The following is a 27935-nucleotide window of genomic DNA, read 5'->3' on the forward strand; positions in this document are numbered from 1 at the left end:
TATTGGATGTTACGTTTCAAGAACCCTCCCCCCACACGCCCATAGAAGGGGTGCTGTGTGTTATGTGCATCACTGTTTTCCATCCAGTAGGACACATTTTGTAGAGAGGAGTTGCTAGTTTCAAGTGCCCGCTTTGAAGTTCTCAAGTGTGGCCGATAGTCTGTGATTTATGTTTCTAGAAACTGAAAGTGGATTATGCTGGTAAAGTCAAACATCAAAACACATTCTAAACCTCTCTGGTGACAATTCCATTCATCCATTTGGCTGCTGGCTGCACTTTGCTATCACTGGAAAAATCTGGAAGATTATTATTTTGTTTTTTTAAGGATTCAAAAAACGGAGGAAGTGGAAGAACCTATTCAAGTAAGTAAATACATTTTGAAAATGTTAAACAATGTATTTCAGTACTAGTAATAGGCCACTTTGTAGGTTAACTCAAATAAGCTGCTTGCTAGCTAACTAACTTTATACACTGTTTAGCTATGTGAAATACATACATAACAATGGCTAACTGTAAACTTTAACACATTCTCACAAAGCAACTGTGCATACCAGCGGTATTTTTGTATAGAACATTTGCTAACATAGGTAGGTCTACCAGTTTATTTGATACACCACCCCGTTCACTAAATTTTGCTCCACGTAGCCGTGGCTTGCTATATAAAGCAGGCAGATAAGGCATTCAGTTACTGTTCGATTGAGTGTTAGAATGTGCAAAACGAGCGACTTTGAGCGTGGTATGATCGTCGGTGCAAGGCGCACCAGTTGCGGTATCTCAGAAACGGCTGACCTCCTTGGCTTTTCAAGCACGACAGTGTCTAGGGTTTACCGAGAATGGTGGGACAAACAAAAAACATCCAGTTTGTTGATGAGAGGTCGAAGAAGAATGGCAAGAATCGTGAAAGCTAACAGGCGGGCCACAAACAGGAAAATAACGGCACAGTACAACAGTGGTGTGCAGAACGGCATCTCGGAAGGCAGAACTCATCGGTCCTTGTCACTGATGGACTATTGCAGCAGACGACCGCAATGGGTTCCACTCCTATCACCTAGAAACAAGAAGAAGCGGCCCCAGTGGGTACGCGATCACCAACACTGGACAATTGAGAGTATCGCCTGGTCCGACAAATCCCGGTTTCTGTTGCGTCATGTCTATGGTAGAGTCAGGATTTGGCGTAAACAGCATGAGTCCCATCCTGCCTGGTGTCAACAGTACAGGCTGGTGGTGGTGGTGTAATGGTGTGGGGAATGTTTTCCGGGCACACGTTAGGTCCCTTGATACCAATTGATCAACGTTTCCATGCCCTGAAGAATTCAGGCTGTTCTGGAGGCAAAGGGGGTTCCGACCCGGTACTAGATGGATGTACCTAATAAACTGGACATTGAGTGTATATGCCATGGGTTATATGTGTATTCCTACCTAATGTAAGCACATGTTGTATACAGAAATACAGTTAAACATCATACATAATGTATAAACCTATGACAATTGGAGCAGGCCAATCCTGCTGGAGGTCTGCTGGGTTTGCAGGGTTATGTTTCAGCCCAGCAATAACACACCTGATTAAACTTATCCAAACTAATGAGTTGATAATCAAATGTGCTATTGCTGGGCCAGAACACCCAGTAGATCAGGGATCAGTGGAGCAAGGTTGGCCACCGCTGGTATGGAGTTGTATTTGTTCACCTGAAATGATGCTTTAGTAATAATAGCCTACTTGTTACTACTCAATGATCTATTGTTTTGTAGACCAGGGGTTCCCAAACGTTTTCACTCGGGGCCCACCTTCCAGCATTGGGGAACATCCGGCGCCACGTCTATTTCAATGGGCACAAGCACTGTTTACACCCCTCTTGTTGGTGGAGAGAATTGTGTAGGTTTAAAGTCATTTTCTTGTCTGTGTTTCTCTGTTGTATTCCCAAATTAACATTTCCTTTTTGTCTAGTTCTCCAATCTGTTTTGTTTGATTGTAACTGTCTCAGTATATCAGCTATCTGAATTCATTTAGCAGCTTATCATATGACATGCATCACCAATGCAACCATAGGCCTACAGTATGGAGGCATTACTGGCCTTATGGGGATCTGTCATCTGAAACAGAGAATAGCTAAACTTTACATGTTGAGCTATATGTTCTCAATTTAAAATGATACCAGCAGACAGTGTATATGAGGCAAACCATATACCAGATTTTTTAAGTGTTGACATATAAAAATGTTTAGTACAAATCCAACCCTTGTAATTTAGGTACAATATAAAAATAAGGAGATGACAATTTGGGTACAGGAGGTTAGCATTATAGGTAACATATTATGAGGTTTAATTTAATTCATTTTAGCAGTGTTGGTTGCAAAAAGGTTGCGGTTGTTCCCATAGTAGATAGACCAGGGGTATTCAACTCTTATCCTACAAGGTCCAGAGCCTGCTGGTTTTCTGTTCTACTTGATAATTAATTACATCCACCTGGTGTCCCAGGTCTAAATCAGTCCGTGATTACAGGGGAACAAAGAAAAAAAGGCTTCGAGGTTTGAGGGAGATAGACAGTACATGGTTGCTCTATGTAGGTCTATCACTGACCCTGGATAAGCTAGATACTGGGCTCACAGCTAACCTTTTATGTCAATAACATTCTTTCTTTTTTTTTTTAAGGGCTTTCTAATCGTGACAGAAATTGAACTAGCTAGTGGCTAACAATACAAGGTTAGCTGACTTTTCTCAAAGTGAACCTCATAGTGGCTAGCTACTTCCTGTCCCTCATGCTAGCCTGCACAGCCAAATATCACTCCAGAAACATATTTTTTAAATTATTGATATGGCCAGTATTGTAGACCATTTCTCCCGTGCTGCAGCTTCAGCTCATCTCGAAATAAAATATAAATTCCGTGAAAACCAGCGTGCTAAAAAACGTTCTAAAATGTTTTGTCACCAGTGCTTGTATTGTAGACCTCTTACATCCTCACAGCATTAATCTGGTGAGCACCTTTGGAGCTCTGCCCGAGCAAGGCATTTGAGTGGTTTGACGTGGTTTGACCCCTCTTTAGCTCATTTCTGCCATGGAACTTGTTTTCGGGAAGCCTGGTTCGCGACGAGGCTACACTGGTTATAGTCTCGAGGAATCCATGCAGCTCTAAGATTTTCTGAGGACATTGTTGTGGACTAACATATTTTAGAAACGGTGTACAAGGTCTTGTCAAGAATATCTTTCAAATGATGAGATAAGAGTAAAAGAAAATTGTCAAGAGTGGTTTATTCAGAATATTTCTAGTTATTGGGAAGCCTTCGAGGCAACTGGGTGACAGACGTAAGAAAGCTTGGAACATTCTAAAAGACCCTGGGTGACACTGTCTGTTTTCAAATTTGCAAAAACTAGGATGAGTCACAGAATGCCTACGGCAGCAATAAAAAAAAATTGGGAAACATCTTATTCCGAATTGAATTCATAAAGTCCTTATTTATTGTAATTGTCATATGCGTCTTTGGATTTTGGAATATTTTTGTACTGGTCAAGCAATGCTCTTGATGATGAAGTGCTCCTCAATGTTGTTAACATTGGAATCCTATGTCATTGTTTTAGAACTTTTGGTGCCAACATGGGTCCTATTACTGTAAAAGTCTAAATCTTGAATCCTGCCAAACACTATATATCAACGGCTATGGGAGAGAAAATAAGGCAAAACATGTCCAACGTGCTTCTTGCATAAGGACATAACCAGTAAATTACGAGGTGACATAGGAATACCACTCATAGATCACGTTGTTGCAATACCTTCGAGTCACTCTCGCAGTTGTTTTTATTTCATATATTATATTTTTCTTTATTCAACATTGCACATACTCCGTTTGATCACATCTCATATTGCTGCCTACAAAAATGATATTAATGTAGAAAATCAAAAAGTCTGAAGATTTACCTAAATAAAAAATAAATAAAAATATAGGTAGGAAATGAACGAGCTCCAAAGATAATACACAGAGAAGAAGTAACCGCAAGAAAAGAATACAAACATCTCAGATTAGGATGCACTTTTCAAAAACAAAGCATCATGCAGAAGAAAAGCAAGGCTGACCAAAACATGGGTACTTTATCACATTTGGACTGTAGAAATATTATACACTTCCTGAAATACACTTCACCGGAGTTGTTTTAATATCAAGTTCCATTTTGATTTCACTCCCTTAATGACCCTCCAGTGTTCATGAAAATGAATGGTTCAGACACACACACACACACATACGCAGACTGCATTAACATTGAGTTCCATTTGAACAGAAAAATAACCCATGTCATTATCCATGTAGATGTTCACGGTAAACGTACTTAGTGATGGTACAATGATTCCATGGCTGAAACATATTACTGTAACAAACACACACACCCTACATACGTCCACACGCACATAACATGCACACATATGCATACTGACGCAACACACACACACACTCACCACATACGCATGCTGCTACTGTATATTATCTATCCTGTTGCCTAGTGAATTTGCCCCTACCTATATGTACAGCACATAGCTACCTCAATTACCTCGTACCTCTGCACATCGTCTCGTTACTGGTACTCCCTGTATATAGCCATGTTACTTTTACTCTTTATTTTTATTTGTTATTCGCTGTGTATTAACTCCTTGTGTCACTATTTAAATGTCGTATTACATTTTTTATCTTTTAACTCGGCATTGTTGGAAATGAACCCGTAAGTAAGCATTTCACTGTTAGTCTACACCTGTTGACTATGACGCGTGTGAAAAATAAAACTTGATTTGATTTGTATATTTTTGTTATATTTATATATACACAGTGGACCCTTAGCAGCTCCCCAGTCTATACCTAAGAAGGCACTACTTTCAAATGTATACAACGGTTAAACATGTCTTTATAATGATATTGAAGTGATGAACTTGATTTGATTTGTATATATTTGTAATATTTGGGGCTGTATGTATCAAGCGTGTCAGAGTAGAAGTGCTGATAAAGGATCCGTTTTGCCTTTTATATTACAACGAATAAGATAACCTGGACAGGGGAACTGATCCTAGATCAGCACTCTGAGACACTTTGTGTGAGTACGGGCCCAGGTTAGTGTTCAAAGACAGACTAGCTACATGTACATTTTTTTGACCTTTTCACTGTAACTAGCCACACCTTGAAGCAGGCCTCATATCTATACTAAGGATACGTATAGATACTGTAGACAGGGCTAAGCCCCGTCTTTGATATTAGGGCATTGTAAAACGCCTTTTCTTTAACTTTGTCTTTTCAGTTCAGTCCAATCACAATTAGGCCATTACCATAATATGCTACCATAATGTAGTCAAATATCATTGTTGGGTTCTCAGGCTATACCAATTACTTAGAATGATTTTAGATTTTTTTTTAAATTTTCATCATTATGCAAAGTGCTTTAGGCCGGGACATAACACTGACTGATATTTTCAAAAGAAGCCACCACTTCGGAGTTGTACTACGGATTGGGTAGTTATCTAGGAAGAAGGTCAGCTTTGCTAACAGTATACACTATCTAACAGTATAGTGACATCGTAATATACTAGAAAAACTGGATTTTGAAAGATACATCTTTCTCTTTGTTTTCCCTTAAGTTACTGCTTATTCAACTACAATTTGGGAATCCAGAGTATTTTAGCTTAACTATGGCAAGACACAGCAACTTCTTGCTAGGCACACTAAATGATACCATTAATTGCCGAGGGATTTAGTTTTAAACTTATACACTGATTGACAGACATCAATTATCAGAATGTGCATTCGCTTTGTGTTTGCTTCAAAATGTAGAACAACGGGACTATGGGATCAGGGAATAAACAGCACTTACTCTTTCTGCAATCAAGGGTAAATAGCCAATGATGCTTAAGAATTTGATAACAAAGTCAATTTTAGCAGAGGCTAGCATGGTAAGTTTGATAGGGTTTTCTGAACATTGAGGAAAATCTTGACTACAGACCTCTAACTATTTTGTAATAGAGGGATATATCATAACCAATAAAAATAGACACATATTGGTGGAGTGGTGGTGGTGGTGTGTGTGGGGGGGGGCAGACACTGATATGAGAGGAATTTCCTTCTCCAGATTAAAATGTTCTGTCTTTTCAGACAGTACAATGAAATATGTTCATTTTCTTTTTATGGAAGAGAATAGAAATGCAATACATTGCCTATGCAAATAATACAGTATAAAATATTAGGTTGCACCCCTTTCAATAACATAAAAGGATTAAAGAACTCTGTAGTTGATGTTCTAAAGCACAGTCATCATGGGCTGACCTCACAATAATAGACAGTACGCCCAGGAGCGAGCATTACTAAGTTCTTGGCTGTTGACTGAATGTAAGAAGGATGGGGTTAAACATAACAAACATAAGATGGCGTTTATGTTTCAAAAAAGCAAACACTTGATTTGTCGGCCAAAGCTGCATAAAGCAAGCAGTGCAAAGAAATCTGTGTCTTTGAAAGCAGGCCAAAAGAGAGTGGGCGGATTTTCTACGAGCAGTTATATGAGAACTAGCACAAAAAAGAAATAGCCCACTTGTCAAAAAACTAAATTGAAGGGGAAAATCATGGACCTTGTTGGCGCAGCATCCACAACATGTTCAATGTACATGTAAATAAAAATGGAACATGACTTCTCAAGATCTGAACATTGTTAACAGTCAAACGAAATAGAATTGTCTCGAATGTCATGATTTGCGACACATTGTTGGACACAGAAATATAAACATCAGCATATGTTCTATTCAATGTGTATCTATTTTCACAACATCTCCAGAGGAAGTGTCCACCACGTACAATAAAATCAGGGTTTAAACTTTGGTTAAGTAATATAGTCAAGGCTAGGTTTAAAAAAATATATAACACACTTCCATGTTACTTTGCATACAGTTAACTTTAAATGGATCGAGGTTTGCGTCAACAAAGCAGCTGGTCAATTCTATCACTAACATAATACAATTTGCATCTTAGGGAAAACCCTTTGTGTCACTTCGGTAGATCATTCTGTGTGTGTGTGTGTGTGTGTGTGTGTGTGTGTGTGTGTGTGTGTGTGCGTACCTGACATCTTTTGTGTTTGAGAGTGTGTTAACAGATGCTTACAGTATGTGAAAAAAAAGAGGAGAAAAATAATCAGATATGTCATTTTGTCTAATTTTTGACTCCTTACTCCTTTCTGAGTTGGAATATAGTTGTCATAACACGATGTTGTGAATTGAAAGACATTGTAGCTGGTAGCTGAGTGAGCAGCTCCGCCTCAAGCCAGCCTTATTTTGGTTGACAATACGAAACGAGATAAAAATAGATCAACTCATTCTGCTGGCTGCAAGTAAGCAGAGAGCAGCTCCACCATTTGGTTATCAATGACACTTACAAAGCAGACCCAACTAAAACATTGTCGACATTACAACCAAACAATTTTTCTCTATCTTATTAAAATATTCACATCTGTTCCTTACAAGACACTGTTTCACACATAAAGAAAAACATATTTGAACTCAGATAAGTCTCTAGTTTCATCACTTCATATATAGGTATATATGTAATAATTAAGGCAATCATTTGGGCCATGACTTACTCATTTCCCTGCCTCCAGGTTTACTAGGAAAGATTTTCGTTCCTTGTGCACTCCGTATAGTGTCCCACTGTCTAATTTGTCCATTCAAACTTCCGATGTCCGATCGCTGGGTTCACTCTTGCAGTAGATCTGTGGTTATCGATGTCCGTTGTCTCACCCCCAGATGACCAGTCATAATATTTGCTCTTTCTCTGACAATTCCAAGAGTACCAGCCAGCACATCCTCTCCTAAGCCATCAACTGACAGCACTGTAACAAAAGATAAACAGCACATGAATACCAGGTTATCATTCCAGGTTATCTACAAATGGCAGGTTATCGTCCCAAGCTATCTTTCAAGGTTATCTACAGATACCAGGTTATCAGAGACCATTCCAGGTTATTTATGAAAACCAGGTTATCATTCAAAGTTATCTACAAATACCAGGTTATCAAAGACCATTCCAGGTTATCTATAAATACCAGGTTATCATTCCAGTTATCTATAAAGACCAAGTTATCATTAAGGTTATCATTACAGGTTATTTATGTGGGTACCAGGTTATCATTCCATGTTATCTACAAATACCAGCTTATCATTCCATGTTATCAACACAGTATATACAATATCTATCAGGTTAGCAACTGGTGTCAGCGTTTCTGAACATGAAACCATTCCCATATTAGAATCTCACGGGTACCAATACACTGCAGTCTCTTCTTTATTAAGGTCCAGTGGAATATCTACAGCATACCATAACAGATAACAATCGCCCTATCTCAGCCATTAAGTCTGAGTTATTGGGTCCCTGACACGCTTTTGCACGCCGTTCAGCTCGGGGCCAAACACCTCATGCAGTTCCAAGACATTAACCTGGACTGCCAGTGCCATGGGGTGGGAACTGGAGGTCAACGTGGAGGGGTTGCGTCGTGACATCCTGCCGACATCAGTTCCACTGCTGGTGAACTGCATGCTCCCTCTGAGGCTAGGGCCTCATTGGGAAAATAAACCCAGATTTAAACATTTGGATAGATTAAATGTATTAAAGATATTTTTTATTGCCCCGAGCATATTGTGAAAGTGGACACGTCTCATAATATCTATATATGAGACATTGAATGAATTAGCAGTACAATTCCATAGCATTTCTCTTCCTTTTCTATGTAATGTCAATGTACCTGATTTCATGTGTATTCATTTAATAGTAAAGACATTATCAATTCAAGACAGCCCTCTTCTTTGAATGAAATAGCTGGTGTTTCAGTATATCAGTAATTGCAGGATTCCCAGATTTCTCACACTATCTAGGCCTAGACCCAGACGTGCTGTGTTAACTCCAAGCTATGCCAGAGACTAGACAACTACAACTTTCTTACTGAGTGGTTGTGTTGTGAATGGTCAGGTTCAAGGACAGTCATGTCTGTCTTTAGGCTGCTCTCTGAAATAACTGAATTAGCATTGCATTTATGTGACATGTCCTGCTGTCTCATTTTACAACACTGAAGCCAGAACCACTAAATAGAAATAGGCTCCCATATTGACACATACAGACAATACATGAAACTCCTTCACATTCTCCTGCTGCATTTTGTTGAATTCAGGTGTCAACAATCAACATTTGTTAGCTTTTAATAAGTGAAACATACAGTAAGCTATAGAGAATGTTGTAGAGAGTTTCTTCTGATGACTTTACGGCTATTTTATGACGACTTTATGGCACTTATAGTACGGTTCGAAAAGTTTGTGGTCACTTAGATATGTCCTAATTTTTGAAAGAAAAGCACATCTTTTGTCCATTAAAATGCTGATTAAAGAAGCAAAAAACTGTCCTTCTTTAGACTAGTTGTGTATCTGGAGCATCAGCATTTGTGGGTTCGATTACAGGCTCAAAATGCCAAGAAACAAAGTACCTTCTTCTGAAACTCGTCAGTCTATTCTTGTTCTGAGAAATTAAGGCTGATCCATGCGAGGAATTGCCAAGAAACTGAAGATCTGGTACAACTGTGTACTACTTCCTTCATAGAACAGCGCAAACTGGCTCTAGGAGTAGAACATAGAACGTAGGAACATATGAGTAGCAAAAGGGCTTTTCACAAGTTGCACACTAGCTAGTGTAAATTATACAATGGATTATACAGTATCTCCCCTGTCTATACCTAAGAAGGCACTACTTTAAAATGTATACAATGGTTAAACATGCCATTATAATGATTTTCATGAGTTTTATGAGTGTATTCACTAATGTTTATGTGTCTCAAATCTTCAATACTGCCACAGGAGTTAGCGTAAATTAGAAGTGGAAATCCCAGTCTCAATTGAGCTAATTGTGCGTCCACAATACTATCATACAGCTACTGTATCCCCTGCCATGATATACCATCATTGTTGATGACAACACTTAAAACTATTCCCCTGAATAGGTAGAGGAGAGGGAACGTAAACCTCTGACATCACAGACTACTTTGTATTTTTCTCTGTGTTCCTTAAGTGTTGTATGTGACAAACCGATGCTGGCACTAACGTCGCACTCAATGAGCTGTATATGGCCTAAGGCAAACAAGAAAATGCACATCCAGAGGCAACGCTTCTCGTGGCCGGTGATTTTAATGCATGGAAACTAAAATTAGTTTTACCAAATGTTTACCAGCATGTCACCTGTGCAACTAGAGGCGACAAAACTCTAGATCACCTTTACTCCACACACACAGAAAAGCATACAAGGCTCTCCCTCCCTTTGGCAAATCTGACCATAACTCTATCCTCCTGATTCCTGCATGCAAGTAAAATCTCAAACAGGAAGTAACAGTGACGTGCTCAATACAGAAGTGGTACGATGAAGCGGATGCTAAGCTACAGGACGGTTTCGCTAGCACAGACTGGAATATGTTCCGGGATTCATCCGATAGCATTGAGGAGTTTACCACATCAGTCACCTGCTTCATTAATAAGTGCATTGACGATGTAGTCCCCACAGTGACAGTACGTACACATCCCAACCAGAAGCCATGGATTACAGGCAACATCAACACTGAGCTAAAGGCTAGAGCTGCTGCTTTCAAGGAGTGGAAAACTAATCCGGATGCTTATAAGATATCCTGCTATGCCCTCCGACGAACCATCAAACAGGCCAGCTTTTACCCCCAAGCCATCAAGATAGTATCCTACTACAATGGCTCTGAAGCTCGTCAGATGTGGCAGGGCTTGCAAATTACCACGGATTACAAATAGAAACCCAGCTGCGAGCTGTACATTGACGCAAGCCTACCAACGAGCTAAAAGGATTCTATGCTCACTTCGAGGCTAGCAACACTGAATCATGCATGAGGGCACCAGCTGTTCCAGACGAATGTGTGAACACCCTCTCCATAGCCGATGTGAGAAAGATCTTTAAAAATGTTAACATTCACAAGGCCAGACGGATTACCAGGACGCGTACTCAGAGCATGTGCTGACCAGCTGGCTAGTGTCTTCAGTTACATTCTCAACCTCTCCCTGACCCAGTCTGTAATAGCTACATGTTTCAAGCAGACCATCATAGTCCCTGTGCCCAAAAACGCCAAGGTAACCTGTCTAAATGACTATCGCCCTGTAGCACTCACATCTGTAGCCATGAAATGCTTTGAAAGGTTGATCACAGCTCACATCAACACCATCATCCCAGACACCCTGGACCCACACCAATTCGCATACCGCCCCAACAGATCCAATGATAATACAATCTCTGTTGCACTCCATACTGCTCTTTCCCACCTGGACAAAAGGAACACCGACATGAGAATGCTGTTCATTGACTACATCTCAGCGTTCAACACCATAGTGCCCTCCAAGCTCCCCACTAAGCTAAGGACCTCCCTCTGCAACTGGATCCTGGACTTCCTGACGGGTTGACCCCCAGATGGTGAGGGTAAGCAACAACACATCCGCCATGCTGACCCTCAAAACGGGGGTCCCTCAGGGGTGCGTGCTTAGTCCTCTCCTATACTCCCTGTTCACTCACGACTGTGTGGCCACGCACGACTCCAACACCATCATTAAGTTTGCAAAGGACACGACTGTGGTAAGTCTGATCACCGACGACGATGAGACAGCCTACAGGGAGGAGGTCAGAGACCTGGCAGTGTGGTGCCAGGACAACAACCTTTCCCGCAACGTCAGCAAGACAAAAGAGCTGATCGTGGATTACAGGAAACGGAGGGGCAAGCACGCCCTCATCCACATCGACGGGCTGTAGTGGAGCAGGTCCAGAGCTTTAAATTCCTTGGCGTCCGCATCACTGATTAATGTGATTAATGTGCACTATCCCTGTAAAAATAAAATAAATTCAAATTCAAACTAAGAAATGATCATGGTCCACACACCAACAGAGTTGTGAAGAAGGCACAACCATGCCTTTTCCCCCTCAGGAGGCTGAAAAGATTTGGCATGGGTCCTCAGATCCTTAAAATGTTCTTTGGCTGCACCTTTGAGAGCATTTTGACTGGCTGTATCACCACCTGGTATGGCAACTGCTTGGCATCCGACCGCAAGGCGCTACAGAAGGTAGTGCGGACAGCCCAGGACATCACTGGAGTCGAGCTCCCTGCCATCCAGGACCTCTATACCAGGTGGTGTCAGAGGAAGGCCCTAAAAATTGTCAAAGACTTCAGCCACCAAAGTCATAGACCGTTCTCTCTGCTACCGCACGGCCAGCGGTACCAATACAACAAGTCTGGAACCAACAGGACCCTGAACAGCTTCTACCTCCAAGCCATATAATTACTAAATAGTCCGGGTAGCTAATGGTTAACTCTTTAACTATCTGCATTGACCCTTTTTGGACTAACTATTTTGACTCATCATATGCGCTGCTGTTACTGTTTATTATCTATCCTCTTGCCTAGTCACTTTACCCCTACCTGTTTGTGTATATAGCCAAGTTATCGTTACTCACTGTGTATTTATTCCTTGTGTTAATATTTGTCTATTTTTCTCTCTTTCTGCATTGTTGGGTAAGTAAGCATGTCACTTACAAAGCATCTGACAAATACAATTTGATTTGAAACATACATAATAAATTATATCAAATATACCAATAAATGTGAGGAGCAACATATATCTCTGACTGGAATTCCCCTTTAAGGGTTCCCTTTACATTTTGTTGAAAATGAACTCTGTATTTGCAGGAAGTACAGGACTGAAGGTGACTAACGAGGGAAATGCAGGGCTAAAATACCTATCGTCAGTCCCTTTACTCTGACAGAGATTGATATGAATATTTTGCCAAGGGCACAAGGTCAAACAGGAGCCTATCAGCATGCAAAGAAGGGTGGATCGGTGTGCTCAACGACTTCAGAACCAAAGCTGATGCCATAAATATATCCTTAAGCACAATACCACAAATTCCACTTTGGTAACAGTTTACTTAAAACCTGCAGGTATAATGCACTATGATGCAGTTATCATCATTCACCACAGAATACACATGAACTGTGACACTTTTTTGTGTTTTCTTTTTGATTCTTCACTTTATTTATTCTTAGTTATTTTTATTCTGATGTTTCTCCCCTGTGTACTGCTTGTCTGTACTGCTTCTACGTTACCTTATACTTAATATAATACAAGATATTCGCTCACCCCAAAAAATATGCAGTTATCACGAGCATGAATGAACCCCACTTAAATCTATTCTAATCATCTCATAATAAACCCCATTAAATACCAGCCTGGTATTGGAGTAATCATTTCAGTAGTTCTAACTTCAAATATGAGACATTCTAAACTATTGGCATGTGTTTTATGATGCAGGCTAACTCCCAAACATAGCTTTCCAAGCAACGATGTAACCGCAGTAACACTGTAGCAGCTCCTTTTTAAATTGCTGTGGAAAAGGTCATGCATGGGCTCTCGTTGAGCTGCAGCAGTCTCACACAAAATGCTCCAAATAACACTAATAAAAAAGGAAAAAAACATTTCCTGGCCAGAGGAAAATCAAATAATAGCTTAATAGAATGTTTTCCCTGTGACATTTTATTTACAACATTACTTCCTACTTTCGGGAATCTGCAATACCAACAGCATTCTTCTCGGATGTTTCACCTGAGTCGAAAGTGTGTTGAATGCTGATTGTTTGTTAGATTTTATGGAATGGGCTTGAAGTAGGCTAGTTGTCATAGAAATGGAATGTGAATCAGGAAGTGTCAGAGTAAGGAGGGGTTTGGGGGGGTTAATAGATTGGAGAGGCCCCGCATGACGCATCACAATTTAGACAAAACTCTCATGTGCTTTCCAGTGGACTGTTAAACATTTTAGAATGCTAAAAGTAGTCTACAGTGGCCCAATAACAATTCTGGCTCCAAAGGTAAGTTAATGACTTCATGAAACGCTCGCCATCTTTTTACTAACAGACCAAGAAAAAAGCTTGTAAGGTGCATGAATGGAGTATGAAAGAAAAGCAGACCTTTGGTGAACCAAGTTCTGCCCAGGCATTGTGAATTCTGTCAGATCCGTGCTAGCCAACACCCGCATATCGGTTGTTTGGGGGTGTGGAACTGCATTAGAGATGTGAAATCATTGGATTACAGTTGTAACCCCGGTTCCCTGAAAGAAATGAGTGAGACCCCTCACTATGGGACACGAGCTCATGCGTGTCACTCGCTGAAGCCAATTCAATCACACCTAACAGGCTAATCAGAGCTTTGCCTATATAACCTCTGCAATGCTCTGGTTTCCTCCTTCTAAGAACTACCTCTTACACGAGTTGTGCAAGAGGGGCAATCTGGTTAAACGTCTCCCTCATCTCCTTCAGAGAACCAGAGGTAAAACCGTAACCCAAAGTGCTTTCAATTGACTCGGTTCGACATCTCACTATGGCACACTTGAAAAACGCCCCGATTGCCAATTGATCATTTCCTTAGAAGCCTGTGTGGTGGTACGTACAGTTAAAGTCGGAAGTTTACATACACCTTGGCCAAATACATTTAAACTCAGTTTTTCACAATTCCTGACATTTAATCCTAGTAAATATTCCCTGTCTTAGATCAGTTAGGATCACCACTTTATTTTAAGAATGTGAAATGTCAGAATAATAGTAGAGAGAATGATTTATTTCAGCTTTTATTTCTTTCATCACATTCCCAGTGGGTCAGAAGTTTTCATACACTCAATTAGTATTTGGTAGTATTGCCTTTAAATTGTTGAACCTGGGTCAAATGTTTCGGGTAGCCTTCCACAAGCTTCCCACAATAAGTTGGGTGAATTTTGGCCCATTCCTCCTGACAGAGCTGGTGTAACTGAGTTAGGTTTGTAGGCCTCCTTGCTCGCACACGCCTTTTCAGTTCTACCCACAAATTTTCTACAGGGTTGAGGTCAGGGCTTTGTGATGGCCACTCCAATACCTTGACTTTGTTGTCCTTTTTGCCACAACTTTGGAAGTATGCTTGGGGTCATTGTCCATTTGGAAGACCCATTTGCGACCAAGCTTTAACTTCCTGACTGATGTCTTGAGATGTTGCTTCAATATATCCACATACTTTTCCTCCCTCATGATGCCATCTATTTTGTGAAGTGCACCAGTCCCTCCTGCAGCAAAGCACCCCCACAACATGATGCTGCCACCCCCGTGCTTCATGGTTGGGATGATGTTCTTCAGCTTGCAAGCCTCCCCCTTTTTCCTCCAAACATAACGATGGTCATTATGGCCAAATAGTTCTATTTTTGTTTCATCAGACCAGTGGACATTTCTCCAAAAAGTATGATCTTTGTCCTCATGTGCAGTTGCAAACCGTAGTCTGGCTTTCTTAATGGCGGTTTTGGAGCAGTGGTTTCTTCCTTGCTGAGCGGCCTTTCAGGTTATGTCGATATAGGACTCGTTTTACTGTGGATATAGATACGTTTGTACCGGTTTCCTCCAGCATCTTCACAAGGTCCTTTGCTGTTTTTCTGGGATTGATTTGCACTTTTCGCACCAAAGTACGTACATCTCTAGGAGACAGAACGCATCTCCTTCCTGAGCGGTATGATGGCTGTGTGGTCCCATGGTGTTTATACTTGCGTACTATTGTTTGTACAGATGAACGTGGTACCTTCAGGCATTTGGAAATTGCTCCCAAGGACGAACCAGACTTGTGGAGGTCTACAATTTGCTTTCTGAGGTCTTGGCTGATTTCTTTTGATTTCCCCATGATGTCAAGCAAAGAGGCACTGAGTTTGAAGGTAGGCCTTGAAATATATCCACAGGTAAACTTCCAATTGTCTCAAATAATGTCATTAGCCTATCAGAAGCGTCTAAAGCCATGACATCATTTTCTGGAACGTTCCAAGCTGTTTAAAGGCACAGTCAACTTAGTGTATGTAAACTTCAGACCCACTGGAATTGTGATACAGTGAATTATAAGTGAAATAATCTGTAAACAATTGTTGGAAAAATGACTTGTGTCATGCACAAAGTAGATGTCCTAACCGACTTGCCAAAACTATAGTTTGTTAACAAGAAATTTGCGGAGTGATTGAAAAACAAGTTTTATTACCTCCAACCTCTGACTTCAACTGTAGTAATGTACCTGATCCATCCTACTCAGTTCCAGCGCCGAGGTCTGTGTGTGCCAGGAAGGGCGCAGTGACATCCAGACGATAGAACCTCCCAAAGGTGTGATGGGAAGCCCAACTAGCAGCCAAACAAATCTCAGAGACGGAGATACCCCTGAACAGTGGCCATAACGTAGCAATTTCTCTAATGGAAAGCGCCTTGACACCCAGAGGAGACTGCAGTCCTCGACAACTGTAGGCCTTGGTGATAGCCTCCACTACCCAGGCGTTGTTTGGACAAAGCCCTACCCTGAGCAAGTTTGGTACAGCAAACTAACCGTTGGTCACACCCGCGGAATGGCCACGTCCTGTCCATGTAGATGTGCAGGGCTTACAGTGGACACAATGTGTACAGGCGCCGCTGCTCTGGGGAAGAGAATGGAGGCGGATGGAAGGGAAAGAGATTAATGGCTTGACTACTATATGTCATTTAGGGCATATTGTAACCTTGGAGTAGATGGGGGCAAACTGAGCTCGTGAAGGATAAACTGAGAGCACATGAAGGTCGCTAACGTGCTCAGTGGCCACGGTGAACAACAGTGCCATCTTCTAAGATAGATTCTTAACTTCGGGATCAGTGTCCCTTACACGATACGGTTGAGCTAACGTAGGCTAATGCGATTAGCATGAGGTTGTAAGCAACAACAACATTTCCCAGGACATAGACATATCTGATATTGGCAGAAAGCTTAAATTCTTGTTAATCTAACTGCATTGTCTAATTTACAGTAGCTATTACAGTGAAAGAATACCATGATATTGTTTGAGGAGAGTGCACAATTAATATACAAATTAGGCATATTTGGGCAGTCTTGATACAATTTATTTTACAGAAATGCAATGGTTCATTGGATCAGTCTAAAACTTTGCACATACACTGCTGCCATCTAGTGGCCACAATCTAAATTGCACCTGTGCTGGAATAATACATTATGGCCTTTCTCTTGCATTTCAAAGATGATGGTACAAAAAATACATTTTTTTTTTTTTTTTAACGCTTGTTTTTTATTTTTATTATCTTTTACTAGATCTATTGTGTTATATTCTCCTACATTCCTTTCACATTTCCACAAACTCCAAAGTGTTTCCCTATAAATGGTACCAAGAATATCCATATCCTTGCTTCAGGGCCTGAGCTACAGGCAGTTAGATTTGGGTATATCACTTTAGGCAAAAATTTAAAAAAGGGGGCTGATCCTTAAGAGGTTGATGCACCGTCTCCAGGGATTCAAAACCAGCGGAAAGTGGCTTGGAGACCAGACGGATACCTTTATAAAACAACAAACCAGGGGGTGAGTCCTGGGGGGCGGGGTCAGGCCCATGGGAGGAAAGGCTATTGGCGCAGCGGTCTAAGGCACTGTGCTAGAGTCGTCACTACAGACCCTGGTTCGATCCTGGGCTGTATCACAACCTGTCGTGATTGGGAGTCCCGGGTTAGGGTTTGGCCGGGGTAGGCCGTCATTGTAAATAAGAATTTGTTCTTAACTGACTTGCCTAGTTACTGTAGAGGAGCGCAGTGATCTCTCATCGCGAAGAACAAGCGACAGTGTGCATTGTCCTGCGATGCCTACAGATCTGCCGTAATGTCCCCACACCTCCTCGACAACTTCAGGATGAAGTCGCCACTCCCCTAGTAGGAGGTTTCCCTTTCCATGTACCTTGCTCTACGTTTAAGGACACCTGAGCCCAGCTGGGCGCAATGTGCACATCTAGCGTGGTCCACGAAAGCTGCCATAGTGTGGTCCACACCGAGGCAGGCAGCACATAACTGATGGGAGGGGGGGATGGATACCCGCACCACAAGCTGTTTTCAACAAGTAAGTCAGACGAGGTAACATTAGCTGGAAGTCAGGTAAGGAGAAAAAGAGAGCTTTATTCACCAAGGGAGTGGGAAATAAAGTCATTCTATATACTTCCAGGTTAGTGAAAGTAGCTCTAAGAGTGATGCTACCTAATTAGCTGGCTATAACCACCACCATAGGTAGCTAGCCAAGCCAGCGTGTGTTAACACCATGTGCCGACTGTGTTTAAACCAATTAACTTGAGGTAAAATGCACTGCTAGGCTTATCCTTTACAAGGGAATCAAAAGGGGGATGGTGATTCAATGGCTGGGTAACAACTTTGAAGAAACAGCCCCGCTCCTTGTTAGCCAAACAAAACAAATGGCGGCTAAGCACGAGAGGTTGCTAGCTTTGACACGTGTGGTGCCGTTCGCTATCCATCTAGATAGGACACTCAACAGTTCAGCTAGCTAACTCTGAACGGTGGGAACCAACCCAATTTGAGCATCATTATTTCTATATAACCTACACTTTCTCGTTCTGAACTTCTAATGCGAGTGGGACGGGTGTGGCTTCGTGACAATGATCACAAGAGCAGCTGCTCACTGATTTAACACCTTCAACATTGCCAATGCCTCAAATTAATCAACAATACTATTTGGGGCCATACTTTCGAACATTAGAAATTGTTTAAATTTAAACCTTTTAAACCATCTCAAAATGCACATCAGCGAATTAAAGTCATTGACGTAGTTGCATGTGTGATCACACGCTATATGTTAGCTATTACCATCAGATAACCTGGCAGACAGATGGCTGTGATTATATCTGGTTCAAATTCCGTATCAGCCAATTAAAATCGTTGACCTAGTTGGATGGGATCCAACACTTGTTCATGAAAGCGTCCTTAAAAGAAGTCCAAAGGCACGTTCTGATAATCAAAGCAACTACAATATATCATGTATTTGACTGACTGGTCAAATAGCTCTCTGTGTGGAGTACCTAACTCCATGTAATTGTCGCAGATTGTGCCAAGGGTTTGATCTAATTTTTTCTCCCTTAGAAAATATAGGATTACATTTATTGTGTTAGTGTGTTGAGAAGAAAAGGGCAGGAAAACCTTAGAAATGAAGATTACGAATACATTTAATGAGGAGCTTCTAGTTGGAATACCTCTTGCAGGCTACTGGCACTGCTACTGTCACGACTTCCGCCGAAGTCGGTTCCTCTCCTTGTTTGGGTGGCGTTCGGCGGTCGACGTCACAGGTCTTCTAGCCATCGCCGATCCACCTTTCATTTTCCATTTGTTTTGTCTTGTTTTCCCACACACCTGGTTTACATTTCCCTCATTACTTGTCGTGTACCGACTTTACACTTGTCGTGTATTTCCGTTGGTGGTAGCACCAACGGAAACCCCTAAACACCTCCCCGATCACTCTCGCGACCACCTCGTGAGAGCCCTCTGTTGCCATGAAATGGTGGGGTCATGCCGAGCTAACCAGGGAAGGCCTTGTACCACGGGAAACGCAGGAGAGTCAATGAGGAAGAGACTGATTCTCTCCTCGTGACCCCCCTGCGTCACCATGGCCAGGGAGATGGTGGCTTCCCTGATTAGCCTGGACCCTAATGGTCGACTATCCAGAGCGTGTACCGGGAAAGGTCTAACCACAGGAATAATGGGGATCCCTAAACTAAGGGCGAACGCTCTGTCGATAAAATTCCCAGCCGCGCCTGAATCGACGAGCGCCTTATGCTGGGAATGCGGGGAAAACTCAGGAAAACAAACAGGTACAAACAAGTGGACAACAGAGGACTCTGGATGAGAGTGGTGCAGACTCACCTGGGGTGACGCCAGAGTGCCCTGCCTGCTGTCTCGACTCACAGAGGGACCGACCGGCAGTGTGCCCTCTGCGGCCACAGATGGTGCATGTGAAGGCCCCTCCTCCAGCCTCCCTAAGCGCAGCCCCTCCCAGCTCCATGGGCACCGGAGCGGGCGTGCTAGGAGATGGAACTGACAGAGCCCTCTCTGGACGTCCGCGGGTGACCAGCAGATTATCCAACCGGATGGACAGATCCACCAGTTGGTCAAAAGTGATGGTGGCATCCCTGCAGACCAACTCCCATCGGACGTCCTCGCGCAGGCTGCATCGGTAGTGGTCGATAAGGGCCCTGTCATTCCATCCTGCTCCGGCGGCCAAGGTCCCGAATTCCAGTGTGAACTCCTGGGCGCTGCTCGTCCCCTGCCTCAAGTGGAAGAGCCGTTCCCCCGCTGCTCTACCCTCGGACGGATGGTTGAAGACGGCCCGGAGGCGGCAGGAGAACTCCTCGAAGTGGTCCAACGCCGCGTCTCCTTCTCCCCACACGGCGTTTGCCCACTCCAGAGCTCTCCCCGAGAGGCATGAGACGAGGGCGGACACCCTCTCCCTTCCCGAGGGTGCTGGGTGAACGGTGGCTAGGTATAGGTCCAGCTGTAACAGGAACCCCTGGCACCTTGCTGCCGTCCCATCATACTCCCTGGGAAGGGAGAGACGCATCCCACTGGGACTGGATCCAGGAGGGACGGGTAGAGGTAACCCCGGTTGCGCTGGTCGAGGCGCTGGAGAGACTTCCTGTCTCTCCCAGCGGTCCATGGTCTGGACAACGCGATCCATCGTGGCACCGAGATGTTGCAGCATTGCCGAGTGTTCCTGGACTCCTCTGACCGGGGTACCTGCTCCTGCTGACTCCATGGGTGGCGTGAAATTCTGTCAAGGTTGTGCGCTACTGGTGGAGAAGTCAGGTGCAGGAGAGCAGAGAGTTGTGAACAGGCGCGAACAGGTAAAAAGTGCAAGGCGCGAAACAGTCACAAAAATAAGCAAATGTTTATTCCGTATACCACGGAATACAGGGGAAAAACCAGCCTGGCGCGTAACACGAAACACATATCAAAAATAATTTCACACAAAGACATGGGGGGGAACAGAGGAATAATCATTCCCACATGCAATGTGATTAGGGAATGTAAACCAGGTGTGCAGGGAACAAGACAAAACAAATGGAACAATGAAAAAATGGAGCGGCGATGGCTAGAAAGCCGGTGACGTCGACCGCTGAACGTCGCCCGAACAAGGAGAGGAGCCGACTTCAGCGGAAGTCGTGACAATTACTTCATTATAATCATCAACTTTGCGTTATTTGAATCAAGCATCGAGGACCAGCAGTGAACCGTGTTTTCCTTAACAGAAATGCTTGATGCGAGTGAACCACTTTAGCAGTGTGTGCTACCAGAATGCAGTGATGAAGTCGGTAAATTACAGCTATTTGACAAGTCCATAATGCTCTTCAAAAATGTTTTTAGGATGTATGATAACCTTAAATGTTGTAATAGACTTCTATCTTTTTTCCATTAAAGCACATGGATGTGTGTGAAATGGATTAGCAAAAATTGGGGATTTTTTGTCATAAGCTGTAGGTTTCCATCCAATTGGCGAGATATTTTCATGTGAATATTCTAAAATCCGCATAAAGGAAATATGCACATTTTCCCACCAGTGGTGTATTTCCAACAAACTGACTTGTTGCAGATAAAAACTGTGTGTGATGACGTGGTGCACACAAAATGTACCTACACAAGGCTGGAATGGGCTACAAGACCATCGCCAAGCAGCTTGCTGAGAAGGTGACAACATTTGGTGTGATTATTCGCAAATGGGAGAAACACAAAAGAACTGTCAATATCCCTCGGACTGGGGCTCCATGCAAGATCTCACCTCGTGGAGTTGTAATGATCATGAGAACGGTGAGCAATCAGCCCAGAACTACACAGGAGGATCTTGTCAATGATCTCAAGGCAGCTGGCACCATAGTCACCAAGAAAACAATTGGTAACACACTACGCCGTGAAGGACTGAAATCCTGCAGCACCCGCAAGGTCCCCCTGCTCAAGAATACTTATACATGCCCGTCAGAAGTTTGCCAATGAACATCTGAATGATTCAGAGGACAACTGGTGAAAGTGTTGTGGTCAGATGAGACCAAAATGGACCTCTTTGGCATCAACTCAACTCGCCGTGTTTGGAGGAGGAGGAATGCTGCCTATGACCCCAAGAACACCATCTCCACCGTCAAACATGGAGGTGGAAACATTATGCTTTGGGGGTGTTTTTCTGCTAAGGGGACAGGACAACTTCACCGCATCATTTGACGGGGCAATGTACTGTCAAATCTTGGGTGAGAACCTCCTTCCCTCAGCCAGGGCATTGAAAATGGGTCGTGGATGGGTATTCCAGCATGACAATGACCCAAAACACACGGCCAAGGCAACAAAGGAGTGGCTCAAGAAGAAGCACATTAAGGTCCTGGAGTGGCCTAGCCAGTCTCCAGACCTTAATCCCATAGAAAATCTGTGGAGGGGGCTGAAGGTTCGAGTTGCCAAACGTCAGCCTCAAAATCTTAATGACTTGGAGAAGATCTGCAAAGAGGAGTGGGACAAAATCCCTCCTGAGATGTGTGCAAACCTGGTGGCCAACTACAAGAAACGTCTGACCTCTGTGATTGCCAACAAGGGTTTTGCCACCAAGTACTAAGTCATGTTTTGCAAAGGGGTCAAATACTTATTTCCCTCATTAAAATGCAAATCAATTTATAACATTTTTGACATGCATTTTTCTGGATTTTTTTGTTTTTATTCTGTCTCTCACTGTTCATATAAACCTACCATTAAAATTATAGACTGATCATTTCTTTGTAAGTGGGCAAACGTACAAAATCAGCAGGGGATCAAATACTTTTTTCCCTTGTATGTAGCTCATTGAGTGCGGTCTTAGTGCCAGCATCGGTTTGTGGTGGTAAATAGACAGCTACGAAGAATATAGATGGTAAATAGACAGCTACGAAGAATATAGATGAAAACTCTCTAGGTAGATAGTGTGGTCTACAGATTATCATGAGATACTCTACCTCAGGCGAGCAAAACCTAGAGACTTCCTTAGATATCGTGCACCAGCTGTTGTTTACAAATATACATAGACCGCTGCCCCTTGTCTTACCAGAGGCTGCTGTTCTTTTCTGCCGGTACAGTGTATAACCCTCCACCTGTATGTTATTCATATCGTTCAGCCACGACTCGGTGAAACACAAGATATTACAGTTTTTAATGTCCTGCTGGTAGGATATACATGCTTTTAGTTTGTCCATTTTATTATCCAGCGATTGTACGTTGGCCAATAATACCGATGGCAAAGGCAGGTTAGCCACTCGTCGCCTAATCCTCACAAGGCACCCCAATCTCCTTCCCTAAAACCATCTCTTTCTCCTGTGAATGACGGGGATGAGAGCCTGTTTGGGTGTCTGGAGTTAAAGAAAAATGTAAGAAAAATTATTAGTCCAATTCAAGGTGAGTAATCGCTGTTCTAATGTTCATAATCTCTTTTCGATCATAAGAGATGGTAGTAGCAACATTATGTAGAAAATAAGTTACAAAACAAACAAAATAGCACGTTTGGTTGAGAGCCCATAAAACAGCAGCCATCCTCTCCGGCACCATCATTAATTATGATAAGTGTACTACTATATTACGTAATGGATCACTACAAAATACAACTTCTACATTACCATGTAGTTTACCAATAAAATGGTCTGATGGTGATGTGGATATACTCGGTATACATATCCCAAAAGAAATAAATGATCTCACTCCAATCAATTTTAATAGAAAGTTACAAAAATGTATAAAATCTTGCAACCATAAAAGGCAAATGCCTTTCTATTTGTGGAAAAATCTGGTTCTCTAGCAAATTAGTAAGAATGTCTCACCCTATGTTCAAGAAAGGTATTTTTCCCTTTATTCAGATTACAACCTCTCACTTTCAGTTATTTGAAAAGGAAATCATCTCCCAAATATTGCTATTTTTAACACAAGCCATAGAAAGTTGGCTGCAATTTCCATTTAATCCACCAGAAAAGACAGAACAAATAATACAACAAATATTGTGGTTAAACTCAAATATACAAATTGATTAAAATAATAATTTAAAAAATAATAATTATGTTTCTTCAAGTGCAGTCGAAAAAAACATCAAGCGCTTTGATGAAACTGGCTCCCATGAGGACCCCCACAGGAAAGGAAGACCCAGAGTTACCTCTGCTGCAGAGGATACGTTCATTAGAGTTACCAGCCTCAGAAATTGCAGCCCAAATAAATGCTTCACAGAGTTCAAGTAACAGACCCATCTCAACATCAACTGTTCAGATGAGACTGCGTATATCAGGGCTTCATGATCGATTTTCTGCAAAGAAACCACTACTAAAGGACACCAATAATAAGAAGAGACTTGTTTGGGCCAAGAAACGCAGAGTAGGTGAACGGATGACCTCCGCATGTGTGGTTCCCACCGCCAAGCATGGAGGAGGAGGCGTGATGGTGTGGGTGTGCTTTGCTGGTGACACTGTCAGTGATTTATTTAGAATTCAAGCCACACTTAACCAGCATGGCTACCAAAGTGTTCTTCAGCGATACGCCATCCCATCTGATTTGCACTTAGTTGGACTATCATTTGTTTTTCAACAGGACAATGACCCAACACACCTCCAGGCTGTGTAAGGGCTATTTGACCAAGAAGGAGAGTGATGGAGTGCTGCATCAGATGACCTGGCCTCCACAATCACCTGACCTCAACCCAATTGAGATGGTTTGGGATGAGTTGGACCGCAGAGTGAAGGAAAAGCAGCCAACAAAGTGCTCAGCATATGTGGGAACTCCTTCAAGACTGTTGGAAATGCATCCCAGGTGAAGCTGGTTGAGAGAATGCCAAGAGTGTGCAAAGCTGTCATCAAGGCAAAGGGTGGCTACTTTGAAGAATCTCAAGTATCAAATATATTTTAATTTGTTTAACACTTTTTTGGTTACTATATGATTCCAAATGTGCTATTTCATAGTTTTGATGTCTTCACTATTATTCTACAATGTCGAAAATAGTAAAAATAAAGAAAACCCTTGAATGAGTACGTGTGTCCAAACTTTTGACTGGTAAAATACATATATGAGGGATTGGAAATGATGCAGACTCGTACATTGATGGAAGCTACAATTTATCTGCAATATTAAAGCTGATCTACGTCCTAAAAAAATGGAATAATTATAATTCTCTACAGCCGCACTCAGATTCTTTGAATTAGATCTCTATTGATGTTCAAATGGCATGCATTTCAAGTGGCTACAGACCGATATGGAGAGGATTGAAAACCTGAACTAATGGAGAGGATACTGGCTGTCATGAAGGGCTTCAAGACAATCGAGAGACTATAATGGAACGCTATGTACTGTAGTATGGAGAGAATTCAAACAGACAGCTTTAGAGACCCAACAGACACACGTAGCTCAGGGGGGGAAGTGCAGCCTTCGCTTCCTGCACACTGACACTAATCCAAAGGCTGGGGGATTCTTGCCTCATTCCCCTGCAGGCACTGCTCTCAGATCAGTCCTGACATTCACAGTCACACAAAGCAGACTATAAATATGCAGGCCACACACGCACATACAAATAATCAACATTCGGTTCACCATTCTCAAGCTCGTTTTAAGCCCACAGCCACCAATTGTCAACTGAAAGTATTCATACGTCGTTTTGCTACGGTTCATCTATGCAGATTTATCAGCAATGTACTTTTTGCTGGCACGGTTGAGTGCCCACACAGACGCTGTTGTTTCTTTTTCTCATTGGCTGTGCTGGTCAGCTGTGCTGGCCAAGGCAGCCCATGCAAGCAAGCGTGGCGTATGTGACGGTTGCGCGCCTCAAGTTGATTCATAGCGACAAAGGGGGGGGGGGGCTCCACTCAGAAAGCACATGTGCAATGCACTGTGAGTCATTTTACACCATGACAGAACATCACAGCAAATTAAAGGCATGGCGCTGGCGGGGTGGCGGCGGTCAGAAAACATCATTAATGCAAAGACGCCCTCGTCCCCTCTAAACGAGCTCTGTGCACACGGATGGCAGGACTGGCAAGAACAGATCTACGAAATACGGTGTTTACGAGTGGATTCCCTGCAACTCAAATCACTTCAGTCCCACCAAAGCTTTTTTTTCTTGGGACATTGCTGTGAGGTTGAAGCACCTATGTTTAGACCCTATTCTACTGGCTTACAAGTGGAAAGCAAGCCTGGCTGCGGTTGTGATAGGTTGCTAGGCAGTGAGAAACGCCTCCAAAATGCACCGTGTTTATGGGACTTAGGGAGATCATCGCTGGTATAATAGAAGTCCATAGCAAATATATTGAAATAATCGCAAATAATGACACCTATACATGTGCAATTCTACCGTGATTTTGCCACATTGTACAAGTCCACAGACAACTTTTTAAAGGATCAGGGCATCATTACTGCCACAGAGCGAGAGGTTCAACCATGAATAACTAATCATTATTTGTGCACCAACTCACAAGGGCAAACAGTAGAAACAGTAGAATTACTTTGCATGTCTAACTTGTAAGCTTAGGAAGGATATACTACTAAAAAGGGCCATATTTATAAAGTGTTGACAACCAAGTACAAAGTTTACACTAATTTGCTCAGTTGGGGTTAAAACACCTCCCTAAAAACTAGAAACAAAACATCAAAATGTGAGGATAGAGGATGCACTAGCAGGACAACCCTGCATCGTGTGAAACCACAGCCGAAATGGGAAAGTCCAGCTAGCATGTCTGATTTTCAAGCCCCTACATCTAAAAGCAGGAACGGTAACGTGTCTGTGACTCCCTAGCAGAGGAGAAATGCCAGAGCGGTTGATTTATAGCCTCACTTCCTACATAATAAATCACACAGATACATCTGAAACAAAAATGATATCAGCTGTCATCTCTACCCAGTCTCCCATCCCTCCTCTCCGAAGGAATTCATACTGTCAATGACCTTCATCCATATGAGAATGATAAAGCCATTTGTTTCTAATGGATTGCGGCTCATGCAAATGATCTGTCCGCGAATGCCGTTGTTTATGTGTGTGTGTATATGTGTGTGTCAGCAAAGTATTGAGTTAGCGTGCAGTAGGTTCCTGGTTTTATCCCAGTTACAGTTAGGTAGCAAACCGCCCAAATATGCTACACTGGTGTCAGAAGTGGGATGGATGGCCGTGGCCAGGTATTTTACATGAGTGTTAGGTAACCAATTATGCCATGACCTTACTGAAGTCGCAAGGCTGAATCTTGGCTCACACGAGTGGCATGATCGTTATTGCTTTTCCATTCCTCTTCATTACCACAACTCGGACTGCCTTTTGGATCCTATTACACTGTGGTCACTAGACACAGCTTTCTTTCTAACGCCATTGGCCACAAGTGCCTTTCCTGACCGCACGGCACTGCTGAAGCTCCTTTGCCTAATCTTACCATAACACCTGAGAACAACTTAGTCCTCTTTCCTTCCCACAATCGCCTACCACAGAAGGCCAATGCAATTAACAACCATTTCTGTTAGTGATTCCAGTTGGTCACACTGTACATTAAGCATAACTTACAGTAAATAAAGCATGGATGTCTCTTCAAGAAATGGATGGATGACCCACCTACACGCATTAAGTAAATAGTTTGGGTCAAGCAAGAAACTCATAAGACATGACACACGTAAATAAAGTCAAATGCAAATGAAAAGTGCTTTGCACACTCCATTTGGCACGAAGAGTGAAAAATCGCATCACATAATTATCTTGGGCCAGGAATCCAGAAAGCCAGGGAACGCTGCCCAGGCTTCTGGAACTGACTGAAACATTTGGACTTCATTAATGAGAGGGAGAAGGTGGATGTGTGTGTTGGGGGGGGGGGGGGGGGGGGGGAAAGGGGGTGCTGAGAATGCGAACAGCTGAGAAAAACACAAACAGTTGGTTTGCTCTCTTTCTTGTCTTTTTCCATTGGTTAGCCAGTTTGGGTTAAATGCAAATGGACTAGCCAGTGTGATTGATTACACGATGACCGTTCACACAGGAACGTTCTTGAATTTTCTGTGTGAACGATGTGGTCTCACCTAACTATCTGAAGATGGATGCACC

The 27935-nt window shown here is 42.6% G+C and overlaps 1 protein-coding gene across 1 annotated transcript in view; it reads right to left on the bottom strand.

Moving 5' to 3' along the window:
* Positions 1 to 27935, bottom strand: part of kcna4 (potassium voltage-gated channel, shaker-related subfamily, member 4) — a 91801-nt gene that overhangs the window by 50906 nt on the left and 12960 nt on the right. Inside the window, exon 2 of the mRNA XM_029766929.1 lies at positions 7593 to 7841. The gene's annotated coding sequence lies outside the window, so the exon portion shown is untranslated. The remainder of the gene's footprint in view (positions 1 to 7592; positions 7842 to 27935) is intronic.

Source organism: Salmo trutta, chromosome 12, assembly GCF_901001165.1.
Source record: "Salmo trutta chromosome 12, fSalTru1.1, whole genome shotgun sequence".
In the NCBI taxonomy this organism is placed as follows: domain Eukaryota; kingdom Metazoa; phylum Chordata; class Actinopteri; order Salmoniformes; family Salmonidae; genus Salmo; species Salmo trutta.